The sequence below is a fragment of the Leucopleurus acutus genome (genome assembly GCF_964270905.1).
Source record: "Leucopleurus acutus genome assembly, chromosome: 2".
Lineage (NCBI taxonomy): Eukaryota > Metazoa > Chordata > Mammalia > Artiodactyla > Delphinidae > Leucopleurus > Leucopleurus acutus.
In genome coordinates this window covers 160,250,643-160,263,664 of record NC_139143.1, presented here as the reverse complement: position 1 = coordinate 160,263,664, position 13,022 = coordinate 160,250,643, and the positions used below count along the sequence as shown (strand labels likewise).

Below are 13,022 nucleotides of genomic sequence, written 5' to 3'. Positions count from 1 at the left end.
TATGGGAACATATGTATATGTATAACTGATTCACTTTGCTATAAAGCAGAAACTAATACACCATTGTAAAGCAATTATACTCCAATAAAGATGTAAAAAAAAAAAAGAAATAAAAAATATAGATATTTGCCACATTTGGTCCCATGCAAATACCAAATTTCCAACTAACCAGGTTAGGCCAAAAAATCAAAAGATACTAAAAATACATTAACACGGCGTTATAAACTGAATTACGTACCACCCCCACAAATTTGTATATTGAAGTCCTAATCCCCCAGTGTGACTGTATTTGGAGACAGGACTTTTAAGGAGGTAACTAAGGTAAAATGAGGTCATAAGGGTGGGGCCCTAATCTGATAGGACTCGTGTGCTAATGGAAAGGAAGCGTACCAGAGATTGACTGGTCTCTGTCTCTGTCTCTCAACCACCCCTGCCACCAACACATACAGAGAAAATGGTCAGGTGAGGACATAGCCAGAAAGCCAGAAGGTGCTCTGTCTATAAGCCGAGGAGGGAAGTCTCACCAGAAACCAACCCCGCTGGCATATTGATCTTGGACTTCTAGCCTCAGGAGCTGTGAGAAAATAAGTTTCTGTTGTTTAAACCACCCCACTTGTGGTATTTTGTTATGGCAGTCCAAACACACTAATATACATGGTCATAGGACAAATGAAGCTATAGCAGTTCTTTAAGACTACCTCATATAACACTATTCAGTTTTCAAGTTGTCCTAAAGAATCCTCACTCTTCCTTTTACTACAGTCTGATTGGTGGTAAAATAGAGCACAACAAAATAAAAACAACAGAAGAAAACCAAACTGGAAGTTAAAATTTTATCCTGTTTTGAATCGCAAGACTATTTTCCCTTGACGATTTTAGGCAAGTTGTTAATTGCATTGAACCTGTGTTTTCTAAATCAGTAAAGTAGGGATGCTCATCCCAATGCTACTTGCTTCACTAGGTTGCTGTGAAGAGCAAATGAAAAAATGGCTTTAAAAGTGCATAATAAAGATAACAGGGATCATTAAGGAAAACTTGCTGTTTACTACCTTTCTCAGAGGGAAAGCTCAGATCCTGACTTATACAATGTATGTACTTACAAAAAGGACATAGGACATTAGAACCTCCTGTTACTAGTTAGCCCCTATGGATTCTCATATTCACATATGGATTCTCTAGTAATTCGCTAGAATTACTTCTGCTCTGTCCTTTCTCCCTTCGGCCTCCTCTTCTGCAGACTGGGACCTTTAAAAACTTTGGTAATGCATTCTTCTCAGGAGAAGTAAAAGTGCCTGTATTTATTCCAAAAGACAGTTAATGACACTAAGGGGCTGGAGCAAGAAGAGTAACCTGAATCCTTAAAATGGATGTGTCTGGAGCACTGAAACATTTAAGAGAGTAATCTCTGGAATTCTAGAAAATATACCCTCTTTGATTTCTAAGAAAAGAGCACAAGAGCATATTCTAGTAATATCTAAAGTAATGCTGTCCAACAGAACTTTCTGTGATGATGGAAGTGTTCTATATCTGTGTCATCCAATGGGTAGCCACTAGCCACATGGGGCTATTCAGCACTTGAAATATGGCTAGTGTGACTAAAGAGTTGCATTTTTAATTGTACTTAGTGCTCCCTAAACTTAAATAGACACATGGGGCCAGTGGCTACTGTATTGGGTAGTGCAAATCTACAGAACATAAAGACTCCGGTATTTCTGGAAACACTTGAGGGAAAGATAACATGTAGTAGAAAAATCTACAAGGCCATGGAAGCATCCTTTCAAAATGTGATAAAACAAGCACAACAGAGCATCCCCCGAAGCAAGGAAAAGTCAAAAAGATTCTTCATATATTATATTAAGAAAAACTTAGTTGTAAATTATCATTGTATATTAACAACAGTAATAATACTAATTATTAACATTATATAGCTATTATTTTTAATTGTTTACTATGTACCAGATATTGTGCTAAGTATTTCAATAACACCATCTTGTTGAATCCTCACTAGTATGATACCACTTAGTATGGTATCATTGCCCCTTTTTACTAATGAGGAAATAATATTCAGGGAGGTTGAATAACTTTCTGAAAGGTTACAGTCAGTAGAAAGGCCAGGATTTGAACCTGAACTACGTTCTTAACTACACTGCCTTCTCCTCAAAAGCAAAACAAAACAAAAGCAAAAAAAACTAACAAAAGATAAATCTTAACAAGTGCTTCTAACATAAAATAGCCCAGCTTGGACAGTCTACCCATTTTCCTACAGCAAAACTGAAGCACTGATGCTTATGAGCTTGATCTGGACGCTGAATAATAGGAGGCATATCTGGGATTTAACGAGGTAAAACTAGATTAAGTGGAGGATGTCCATAGGTGCCATGTTTCAAATATTCATAGAGCTTGGAAAATGTAAAAGAAGTAATGCAGGCTTACGTGCACATACTAATGAGACAGTGGGGATAGGCAGGAAGGGAAGAAGGGAACAGGGAAGGAGGAATGTTTCCCTCAGAAATGAAAACTGGAAAACAGAAAAATCAAATGTACTTCTGAAAATCCACTAAGACAAGACAGAACTGCATCAGTGGTAGAGAGCAACTGTGGTTTTAATAAACCATAATCCTATGCTGATAAGCAGAGATCAAAACAGAAAAGTTGGAAGCAGAACACCTGTCCCACTGTGGTCACGGAGGACAAGCTACAGGGGAGGCAGGAGACAGAAAAGGGACTGGTCTGGGTTGTGCCACTGATTAGCCATGCCCTCTTATTAGAAAGTATTCCTAGTGCCTCTCAGCTGATTCTCTGCCTCCAGCTCTTCTCATTTACTTTTACTCCATTCGGAGATAAGGGTGTTGAGATGGTGATATTCCTCTGGGATGATCTGCCAGAAGAAGGGGGAGAGGAAGCAAGCCAGGCAATCCCTTTCTCAAAGAGAGCAATAAATCCTGTCTTGTGCATGTAGCAGACGTGAACAAAGAAGGTGGAACAGATTTCTTCTTAGTGATCATCCCTACCCCCATTCCCTCTATAGCAATTATATATCTCTGCATTTGCACACAGAGAGAAGAACCCTAGAGAACATCAATATTCCTTTAACAAGCAAAACTGCTAGCAATGAATGGCTAATGAAAATGCAGAAAAGCCATAACTCCCTTTTGTCTTACAGGTAATCCTACTAGACTTCAACTATGTATAATGTTAACCTTTCCAGGAGGTGTGATCCAGGACACAGAAGAAGCTAACGTTTTTAGAATGCTTCTGGCTCATGTTTCTTGAACAGGGGAGAAGTTTAGTGGTACCAATGGTGTCACATCATACCTCCTGGCAGACATATGGATCTGATATCATGAAATAAAGAATGCACCACCATCAGCACCACCATCGTCATTCCAGTCAATATTGGGAATGAAGCAGATGACAGTATGGGATCTCCTACTCTGCCAGTTAGAACACTTCGAAGGTAGAGCTTTATGTTCCAACTGAGGTCCTAGACTCTGAATAAGATACAGGCATACAATCTCATTTAAAGGAAAGCAACAAGGATACTGAGGGTTTAAGGAACTGAGGAGGTTTAACTAGGAGAAGAGAAGACTCAGGAGAAACAGGAAAGTTGTTTGCAAATATCTGGAGCATTCTCATGTAGAGAAGAGATTTGCTTTGCTTGCTCAATTACCCCAAGGGAGAGAACTAGGATCAGTGGGTGGAAGCTATAGGTAGACAGGTTTCAGCTCATTACTAGGAGGAACTTGCTGGCAGTCGGAGGTAATCGACAGTGGAATGAACTCTCTGGGAAGGGAAGGTATGAATCTGCCATCATTGAGGGTATAGAAGTAGAAGTAAGATAATCTCTTGGTGGAAATACTAAATCATGAGAAGGAAGAGGGAGGCTGGACTAGGTAACCTTTAAAGGTCCTGCCCAAATCTGAGAGCCTATAATTTTATGGGGGTATGGAGCTCCTGCTTTCATCATTACAACACTGTGCAACTTTAGGTTTGCAGCATGGACAGTGTACATATCTACATCACCAACTTTCTCTCTGAAGGCTTACAGAAGAGTGATGGGGGGGGCAGAAGAAATAACAACAATATCAGTACCATCACCATGATCTTATTTCCCTTCTGCATCTTCATCTACCATATACTTGGCACTGTGGCAGGCACTTTATATACTTTATCGCTAATCTTTAAGAGTCCAGCTAGGCTATTGTGAGACTCTGAGCTGGTAAGATATTGTCTTTGGTTTTTATTTTCCTCATTTGGAAAAGGAAGGGGTTGAACTTTGCTATTCATTAAAGGGAACATTAAGGTCCCCTTTAATTTCCTTTATACTATGAGTCTGAAGGGGAAGTAGCACTAGGGACCCAGCTCAATTATTTCCTCCCTATGCACCACAGCTTAACCTGGCAGATACTTTGAAACATCTTCCTTCTTTGGAATAATGAACAATGTGTGCCACCTTCATTTTACACAGTAAATATAGTAGTGAAAGGTTAAGTGTAAACAGAATTTTTAATAAAAAATTAAGTACATTTTGAACACACCAAAATGGTTAGTTAAAAGAAATCTTTAAAAAAATAAGTTCAATGTTTGCTGCAAAGTAACTTGTTCTATAAATCTGGATTTTATATTTTGGATTTTCTCTTATCACTTTGTCCTCCACTCAGTCTGTTGGGGTAATCAGTCTGTTGGTATGAAAACAGAAGTATAGGTTTGAAAGGAATATTAAAAGTCATTTAGCTCAATGCCTCCTCCTCTCCCTGCCTCTAACTCCACTAACCCTAGCCAATGCTTGAATCTTCTTTCTAACATCCCTACCAAGTCTTTGCTTACTCTTCTAGTGATGAAGATCCCACATCTCCCCCGGAAGTTCCTTCCATTCTTGGCAGTGGACCCTGGCTTTAGGGACGTGATTCTCAATATTTTTTCTATCTCAGCAACCATGAGGGAATCCCAGAACACTTCCATCCATAACAGTAGTTTCACATACATCCAAATTTTAATAGAGGTTCTCTCTAGAGAGCAAGATGGTGATGGGAGGGAAACTTTCTCTTTGGTATACTTCTGTTGGTAATTTTTTTACACTGCATATATATTACTTTAATACATACATGCATACGTTTTTGAAAAGTGGTCCAAGGGGGTAAATCTTTATCACAGTAGTGATGGGGGTTGGACAGGAACAAGTTCCCCTACAGGAACAACACAGAATGAGAGGCAATGGGGTGTTACGATTTGACACCTCCATTGGCTGTTAATATACTCAGGTGTAGAGTGGGCACTGAATTGACTGTAATATACTTGTTGTGGGGAGGCTGAATGCCCTCTAGCTCCTTGAAAACCATTGCTAATCTCTATCTCAACTGAGTAAGCCAGCTCTTCAGGCATTTTAAGACAGCTTTCATATGTGCAAGGAAAGTTAACTGCCTTCTGGCCTCACCAAAGTTAAACTCAATGACTAACAGTATAACGTGTCTCACTGTGTAATGAATCTGCCTCTTTTTCCCTGCCATTCCGCTGAATCCATAGTACACTCTTCTACTTGGACCCTCTGCCTTCCAGTATTATTCTTCTATAGTCCGTTCATTTTCTCTTTATCATGATGGGAGAGCACACTTCCTAATTACTAAGACTAGTTACCTTACTCCACGCTTATGGTTGTTTTTTACCAAATATCCCCAGATTTCCCTCCTCTACTATGAAGACTCTGCAGACAGACTGCCTGGGTTCTGATTTGGTTCTCTCATTTACTAGTTGTATAACCTTGGCTAAGTAACTTTAATCCCCTGTGCCTCAGTTTCCTCATCTGCAAAATAAAGACAACAGCAGCAATTAGCTTATACAGTTGCAGAAGTTTAACTAGGATACACATAAAGCACATAGAACAGTACCTGGCATACAGTGGATGCTCAAATCAATATTAATTTGTACTGCTGCTTCCTTCTCCTTCATCAGCATCATCATCATGCCCCACTACTACTTAGGAAACTTTCTTACTATAGGCCCAGAGTATTTACTTGACAACTTCTTTTCATTAGATTTCTATGTTTCCTCTTTCTCAATCCAAAGCATTCTTGACATTTCATCTCTTCAACACAGTTCTCTCTGACAAACTGGATTACAGTCAAACTTTCCCACTTGGCATTCCTACTACTATGGCTGTTTTTGTTGCATTATGATACACACTCATGCTTCATCAATTCACATTCCTCTTCTTTTCATACCTCTATTCAAAACCTATCTTCTAGAGCAGGGAGTAGAAAACTTTCTGTAAAGAGCCAGATAGTAAATATTTTCAGTTTTATGGGACATATGGTTTCTGCTACAACTACTCATCTCTGCCATTGTAGCATGAAAGTAGCCATACACAATAACAAATGAACATGGCTATATTCCAGTAAACCTTTATTTACAAAAACAGGCAGCCAGCAGGATTTGGCCTATGGGCCATAGTTTACTGATCCCTGATCTAGAGGAATCCTTCCCTAAATAACTCCGCCTGGCTGTGATCATTCCACTATTCTACTTCAAGTATGTACTATATTCATTTACAAATAGTTATAAACTTCTGAGTATTTTTTACGTGGTCAGTCTCCCACTTAGATTAGTGTACAGATCCTTTAAGGAAAGCTGTTATTTCATTCATTAAACAAAACGTAGCTAAGCCTAGGAGTAACACTGAGTGTTAAGAACATGAAGACAAATAAGTCCCAGTCTATGCTCACAAAGAACTCACAGATTAGTAGGATAGACAACAACTCAAATACACTATCATAATACAATGTGATTTTTGCGATAAGAGAGATTTGCTATACAAAGTGCTCTGAGAAAAGAGAAAGGAATGATTGCCTTTGCTTGGGGAGAGGAGGAAAGCTTCACAGAGGACATGAAGTTAAGCTAGGATTGTCAGAAGAAAGATGAATAGGCATTTGAGGCAAAGGGAATACAGTACTTAAGACATGGAAATGGCCCATGTGTTTGGACAACAGCCAGCAGCTGCTGTAGAAGGAAAGTGGTAGGGTAAGCTACAGAGACAAATGACAGGAACTGAGGAAGATGAGAATACAAAGGTAAGTACCAGCAAACGAAGAGCCTCATTTGCCATAATAAGACAATGGTATGTACACAATAAGGAGTCTGGCATCATCCCAAAGATTATATTTAAACATTCAATATCAAGATCTGATTTATTAATTATATTTTACACCCATAAAGGGGTTTTAACTTTTTCATATATTATTTTAACTTCTACATATATTATTTCCAATGTTCACAGAGCATCCATACTTACATTTCTACTAAATTCTGACTAATGATATGAACTAAATAATCTAAATAATGATTATGAACTTGTGATGTAGTGAGAAGGGTAAGATTTAGAAGCAAAAGATTCAGGACTAAATCTTGCAGTTTATAGTAACAACATTTGGAATAAGTCTCTTAACCCTTCATTGTTTCCATAAAAGAGGAATAGCAACAGTCCCTATTTCAAAAGCTTACAGTAAAGACTATTTGAGATAATTACATGAAGAGTACTTTGCAAACTATAAAAGAGTTGTATAACTGATGTGCAGGATTTGTGAAAATTGCAGGGTAAGTTGGCAAGAAAGGGTGAGATTTTTTTATTTACTCAAACAGCTTGTTGTGACACATACACTCACACACAGCCTGACAGAAGGTAACTCTCCATTTCTATTACATATAAGAACAGGTTCTGACCTTTTTGAGGATCTGATTTTTGCATGGTACCATCAGCTATACCCAATAGGAATTTCCTCCTTAGCAAGATGGAGACATCTAGAAGCAAAAGATTAAAAAAAAAAATTAGAAATGTGAACTACTGTAGATTGAAGGAGACCTGCAGTGAAATTAGGTTTTAATCAGAAGAAACCAGCAGGCTGAACACCTAGAAGGGCTTCCCAAGGGCAGTAATATAGTTAGGTTTCCAGTTTCCAGGATCCTTCCCTCAGCTTTTCGAGTTCAGAACCGCAATTCTGTTAAAAATAGAACAGATTCTTCAGGGCATTAACAGGTCATGAAATAAGAATGGATAAACCAGAACGTTACTCTATTAACTCACTGTGAGAAAGATAACAGTCACAAAACTAAAGTATTGCACACTGAAAACTACAAACATCACTGAAAGAATTAAAGAAAGAAGTAGAAAGACATTTACGTTCATGAATTAGAAGACTAATGTTAAGGTGACAATACTACCCGAGGTGATCTACAGACTCAAGACAATCCCTATCAAAATCCCTTTTCTGTAGAAATAGAAAAAGCCACCCTAAAATTCACATGCTATCTCAAACAGCTTAAACAATCTTGAAAATGAAGAACAATGTTGGAAGACTCACACTTCCTGGTTTCAAAACCTCCTACAAAGCTACAGTAATTGAGACAGTGTGGTACTGGCATAAGGACAGGCATACAGACCAATGGAATAGAGAGCTCTGAAATAAACCCTAATAAATATGGTCAAATGATTTTTGACAAAGGTGCCAACACCATTCAATGGGAAAAGGATACTCTTCAACAAATGATGCTAGGAAAACTGGATACCCTCATGCCAAAGAATAAAGATGAACCTTTATCTTACACCATATACAAAAATTAACTCAAAATGCATCGAAGACCAAAACTTAAGAGCTAAAATTATAAACCTCTTAGAAGAAAACATAGAGGAGAATCTTCATGACACTGGATTTGGCAATGATTCTGGAATGTGACATCTAAATTACAGGCAACAAAAGAAAAAAGATAAATTGGACTTCATCAAAATGAAAAACAATTTGTGCATCAAAGGGCACTATCACATGGATGAAAAGAAAACCTACAGAATGGGAGAAAATATTGGCAAATCGTTTATCTGATAAGGGACTAATATCTAGAATTTATAAAGAACTCCTACAATTCAATAACAAAAATACCTCAAACAACCCAGCTGAAAAATGGGCAAAGGACCTGAAGAGATACTTCTCCATTTATCTATATAGATGGCCAATAAGCACATGAAAAGATACTCAACATCATTAATCATTAGGGAAGTACAAGTGAAAGTCCCAATGAGATACCACTTCACACCCATTGGGATGATTGGGATGGTTATTATGAAGAAAAAAAAAAAGGAAAATCATAAGTGTCGGCAAGGACGTGGAGAAATTAGATCCCTTGTGAATTGCTAGTGGGACTAAAAAATGGTGCAGCTGCTGTGGAAAACTTTAAAAAGTTAAAAATAGAATTATCTTGCGAACAAGCTACTACCCAGACATCACTGGATCGTTTTTTTCAAGAGGGTAGACAGAATGGAATCCAGCAAGGAACCAGAACCTGTGCCATCAACGTCAGGCATGAGTGAAATTGCAGGTTGCCCTCCGTCTCCTATTGCTGACGATCCTTCAGCTCTACCATCTCCCACCTCCTCTCCCTCCTCCAGTCAGTAACTCTTCTTGCCTGTTCACTCGATGCCAGCCCCTGTATGCCAGCTGTTGTGCTGTACTACTGTACTTTTCAAGGTTCTGAAGGTGACCATTCTCTTGCTGTAATGCCCGGGCACCACACTTTTTACCACCCATCAACACTTCTACTGCAGAGTGTCTGCACGTCATTGCTCGTGGAGTCGTGAGGCTTGATCCTCCAGGCCCATATTCCCTGGTAGGCTGGATTTGTCTGCCTTCAAAGATTTCTGCCCTTTCAAGCATTCCAGAATTTGCCTGTGTTTCAGTGGTGCCTCACATTATGGAATCCTTTTACTCTCAACATTATTAGGGTCTATCTTAGGGACAAGTGGTGCAATCCAATTTCCTTTTGGCCCACGGTGCTATTTTGTATTTCCCAGTGCTTTCAATGAAGCTTCAAGTAGACCTAAACTCCCGGCTACTAACTAGCCATGAATCGCACAATTGTTCATTGTTTGTTATTTGTGAGAAAATGACAGTAATTAGTAGAAAAAAAAAATAGAATTACCATATGACCCAGTAACTCCACTCCTAGGTATATACCCAAAAGAATTGAAAACAGGGACTAAAACAAATACCTGTATACTAATGTTCATAGCAGCATTATTCACAATAGCGAAAGGGTAGAAAAAATTCAAGTGTCCACCAATAAATGAATAAATAAACAAAATGTGGCATATACATAAAATGGAATACTATTCAGCCATAAAAAGGAATAAAATTCTGATACATGCTACAACATGGATCAATCTTGAAAATATTATGCTAAGTGAAATAAGCCAAATACAAAAGTATAACTACTGTCTGATTTCACTTATACTTGATAACCAGAATAGGGAAATTCATAGAGAAAGTAAGTAGAACAGAGGTTACCAGGGGCTGGGAAGAGGGCGGGGGGGATGATTTAATGTGTACAGAGTTTCTGTTTGAAATGATGAAAAAATTCTGGAGTTGGACAGCAGTGAAGGCTATACATCACTGTAAATGTACTTAATGCCTTAAAATGATAAATTTTATGTTATATATATATTTTAACACAATTATAATAAAAAAAAAACAAGCAACAGGTGGACCTGCATCAGGGTTTGACAGCTCCATTCAACCATCTCACAACAGGAACACAAATTGCTTCACAGGGACTTTCAAGAAACTAAGTCCTTGAGTCACAGCATTCCCTTTCCTGGGTGGTCCTAGATGGAACCTGCTATCAATTTTCTTTATGAACTCCCATTTAGCATGTTTCCAAGCTAGACTATCTTCTGATAAACACATCCTTTTATTTGGCTAATGTTACTATCTATATATAGCATGTAGTACAGATGGGCTCTGGATTTGAATATCAACTCTGTCACTAGCTATGTAAACTTGAACAAGTTACTAAATGTCTCTGGCCCTCAATTTCTGTATCTTTATTTTTTAATTTATTTTAAAAATTATTTATTTATTTATTTGGCTGTGTTGGGTCTTAGTTGCGGCACGTGGGATCTTCATTGCCACATGTGGGATCTTTTTTTGCGGCACACGGGCTTCTCTCTAGTTGTAGTGCACAGGCTCCGGAGCACATGGGTCAGGTAGTTGTGGCATGCAGGTTCTCTAGTTGTGGCGCGTGGGCTCTAGAGTGTGCAGGCTTAGCTGCCCTGTGGTATGCGGGATCTTAGTTCCCCAACCAGGGATTGAACCTGTGTCCTCTGCACTGGAAGGAGGATTCTTAACCACTGGACCAGCAGGGAAGTCCCAATTTCTGTATCTTTAAAGCAAAAATAGTAGTATCTACTCCAAAGGCTTTGTGAAGGTTAAATGACATTCTCTATGTTAATGAATTAATACAAATAAGTGTCGACAGACAGAAATTACTTCCTCACTTCCTTAACTCTTCGTAGTATTACTGATCACTGATGAAATCATAGTCAGTTCTCTGTCTCTGGGCTCCATTGGCATCCATACAATCATCACCACGACTCTCTGTAACTTGGAGGCTTGCTGGTATATCTATCAGAAACCTTCTCTCAAAGGCCAACATCCAAAAGAACAAAAACAAGTGTAGACAAATTTTTCTGCCTACCTCACAAACCTTTCCTAGAGGAGTCTGCCCTCCCCGAGGGCAGGTAGGCTTACTTTATATCCCACGTATTACCTAGCAGAAAAAAATAACTTTATCAATTTTTAAAATTGAATTTTCAACAATTCTAAGTTTTTTATAACAAGATCTTGCATAAATATCCAAATACACAAGTTCTATTTTTATACTTGTATTACAAAAACAATAAGGTAAAAACAGTAAGTATGGTTCTCTGTCAGTGATAAGAACCTAAGCAAAATATATAAGGTGTTACAGGGTGTGGTAGTGACCATTTCAAAGCCTGCTACACTATGGTGGGCTTATATTAAAAGTGCCAGAAATAACAGAATAAGTTCAATATCCCACGATGAAAAAATTCAATAATAAAGCTGATCTACCAGATAAAATCATATTACACAAATCAGAAAAATCTCCATTTAATTTTCACTTAAAAGCAAAATATCACATCATCTAAAGATTAGAAAATAGCATCAAATCAAACTTCATATTCCTGACTTACTTCTAGACCACAGTGGTCATTCAATTTCACCTTGCCTGAATGACCTAAACTCCTTCAACTACGCCACTTAGAACTGCCATCAGTAGATATTTATTAAACATGCCTAGGTATAAAATTGGAATTAGGAGACAGAACCATAACAGAACAAAGCAACTGAACGGTCAGGAAAAAAAATGGAACCATCATAGGAGAAGGGAACTAACTATGTGATAGGTTCTGTGCTGAATACTTTAAAAACAACTTTTTGTTAAAGTATAATATACATACTGAGAAGCACACGCATCATACGGTAGCCAAGATATGGAAACAACCTAAGTTGATGAATGGATAAAGAAGATGTGATATATATACACAATGGAATACTATTCAGCCATAAAAAAAGAAAACTGGCCATTGTGACAACATAAATGGACCTGGAAAGTATTATGCTAGGTTTGAATAAGTCAGATGGAGAAAGACAGTTACCATGTGATTTTACTCATATGTGGAAGCTAAAAAAACAAATGAACGAACAAAATAAAACAAAAACAAACTCACAGATACAGAGATCAGATCAGTGGCTACCAGAAGGGAAGCGAGTTGCGGGGGGTGGGGTGGGGGCGTGCAAGATGGGTGAAGGAGGCCAACTGTATGGTGACAAATGGTAACTAGACTTGTAGTGGTAATCACTTTGTAGTACACATAACTGTTGAATTATTATGCTGTCTACCTGAAACTCATTATTTTAAAAAAGTAAATAAATCGTAAGTATGAAACTCAATGAACTTTTACAATGTGTTTCCAAACCAAGAAAGAGATCATTACTAGCACAAAAGAAGTACTCCTTTGAGCCCTCTCCCAATCATTACTCCACCCAAGAGTAAGCACTATGTGGACTACTATTGTTAGGTTAGTTTTGCCTGTTTTGAACTTTATAGAAATGAAATTATATCTCATGTCCTCTTTTATGTCCACTTTGTTCCACTCAACATTTTGTTTATGAGATTCATCC

The 13,022-nt window shown here is 38.1% G+C and overlaps 1 protein-coding gene across 4 annotated transcripts in view; it reads right to left on the bottom strand.

Annotated features, from left to right (window-relative positions):
• The window catches only part of SCMH1 (Scm polycomb group protein homolog 1), a 190,583-nt gene that overhangs the window by 138,951 nt on the left and 38,610 nt on the right, over positions 1 to 13,022 (bottom strand). For 2 of the 4 annotated variants that reach the window (XM_082860565.1, XM_082860568.1), the window contains exon 2: positions 7,714 to 7,791. The exons of 1 other annotated variant lie outside the window; for it this stretch is intronic. The gene's annotated coding sequence lies outside the window, so the exon portion shown is untranslated. Of the gene's footprint in view, positions 1 to 7,713; positions 7,951 to 13,022 lie in introns of those variants that run through there. One more of the 4 variants, XM_082860566.1, reaches the window with a different exon arrangement.